General features: G+C 33.2%; 1 long non-coding RNA gene across 1 annotated transcript; it reads right to left on the bottom strand.

Moving 5' to 3' along the window:
- Nucleotides 1–723: 723 nt before the first annotated feature.
- On the bottom strand, nucleotides 724–1,625 carry LOC118750069. The gene is made up of 4 exons (XR_004994345.1): nucleotides 1,583–1,625; nucleotides 1,461–1,522; nucleotides 1,257–1,368; nucleotides 724–1,200 (listed from the first exon to the last, which is right to left on the bottom strand). It is a non-coding gene; the product is annotated as an uncharacterized LOC118750069 (long non-coding RNA).
- Nucleotides 1,626–2,169: the final 544 nt, after the last annotated feature.

The following is a 2,169-nucleotide window of genomic DNA, read 5'->3' on the forward strand; positions in this document are numbered from 1 at the left end:
ATACAACAAATTTTCACCCAAAATTCAAACTTTTTTCTTAGAAGTGTTAGAATTTTTTTGAGCACTCAGTTTTATAGCCACTTCAATTTTAGTCTAATTATATGCAAGTTTGAAGTGGCTAAAAATTACCTTAATTTTTTTAGAATCGATTAAAAACAAATCGTGTTTAATCGCCTTCCATATAACGAAAACTTCGACCATATATCGATGGCTGAGTAGAAGATCGACCTATCTCGGCAGCCAGGTCGAAAACGCCCGATATCAGAAAGCTTTTCAACGCCCTATTTCAAAATTTGGCTGAAGAACGCCCTATCTCAGCACATTTTCGAAGCATTTTTATTTGAGATAGGACTTTTTTGAACCGAATAATAATAATAAAATATGTACTATATACATATCTAGTTTCAATATAAAAAAAATTATGTACACCATTAGTGGTGTATACATATCTAAGTCAATATATGTGATATACACCCTGCAAACCATTCTTTCAGAGTATTCTGCATTGTAAAGAAATTTTAAAGAATTCGTTAAGATTTAACTCGAATTTTTGCGGAATTTTCTAAAATGAAATAAATTACGCACACTTCCATTCTTTTACGAAATTTCGGAAGAAAATCTGTGAAGCAACGACAATAATGCTGCTATGTGAAGAATATCTTTCAGAATTTTTCCAGAATTTTCTTTATTTTTCGTACAGAAATTTCTTTACGAGATCGTGTCAACCACTTCATATAATTTTCTTTGAAAATTCGTAAAAAAATCGTTACAGAAACGAGATAATTCTAACGATATCCTTAAGATTTCGGGAACTTTGGTTTGCAGGGCATGTACATACATCTACATACATATCGTCGGTTAAAGTACAAAACCATGTATCAATAAATTGCAAAACCGCGTATAGAGATAATGCAAACCCACGTATGCGAGGTTGCATAAATTTATTTCTAGAGAGTAAAAACACTCACATTTCAAAATGGTTATCTTTTTGTAAAAAGCAATCGCATTTTTGGCTAGTATATTTCAGGAAGAATGGATAAGGATTGAGCCAAAAACGTGTGTGAGCGAATCCAATTTATAGCAGCAAATGTCAGTTACGCGGTTTTGTACTTTAAGCGATGATATGTATGCTAACAGGAACGCAGCAATCTAATACACGGGTGGAGCAGGAACGCAGCACAGCAGAAGCATACAAAAAATCTGCAAATAAATGGCTTTTTAGGTTTTTTACAAACAAAAACCTGGTTTCAACTTACTTCAACGTGTCTAAATCACAACGCACACACTAATGCAAAGGCGCAACAGGAACGCAACACTATAATATACAGGCGGAGCAGGAACGCAGCACAGCAGAATCGTCCGAAAAATCTGCGAATAAATGGTTCATTAGGTTTTGAAATAACAAAGAGCTCAAATGGATTGGTTCATCAATAAAGTCAAAATAATATGTTGTAACTTACGTGCATTAGCTCTTAATCACAATACCAGCACAGGTCGGTTAGGAAAACACTAAGGAAATGACCTAATAAATGCAAAATTATAATTTATTTGTAAAATAATTCGGTTTTATTACAATACTTACCAAATTTCACGCAATTAGAAAACAAATGTCAGCGAATAAGAACAAAACGAACAACGAAAATTGAATCAATGTAGCTTGTTTAGAATTTTTTTCTAATATTTTGGGAAATGTTCAGTGAAAATAGCAAAGAAACAACACAGTTTCTCCTAAGGTAGTTCAAGACGGCGGATTAGAGCGAGAAGTTGCCAACGTATAACACCTTTCATTATTGCATCATGAACCCTGCTTATGAACAGACGTGGGCAGTGTTGCCGTTTTGATACATATGTATCCAATTGGATACATTTTCGCCTTAAAATTTGGGGGATACTTCGTGTTTTCCTCAGTGTAAATTTGGATACCTGTTCCTATAAGTATTCGTAAATTGAAGGAAATTTTTTTTTATTTATGAACGAGCTATTATAACATTTTTAACAGTTGGTTGCTCATCCTCCAAGCAAGAAATTTTCCTTTATTCTTGTCACTTTGAAAAATTATTTTTTTAGCTACATAAACGTGCATTTAATAATACCAAGTAGTTTGCAAATTTTAAGTTTTCCGAACTGTAGTAGGTCGTCTCTTAGCATTCAAAGTAAATTGACAACTAT

The sequence above is a fragment of the Rhagoletis pomonella genome, unplaced genomic scaffold, assembly GCF_013731165.1.
Source record: "Rhagoletis pomonella isolate Grant_MI unplaced genomic scaffold, Rhpom_1.0 Rhpom_scaffold_00128, whole genome shotgun sequence".
Taxonomy (NCBI): domain Eukaryota; kingdom Metazoa; phylum Arthropoda; class Insecta; order Diptera; family Tephritidae; genus Rhagoletis; species Rhagoletis pomonella.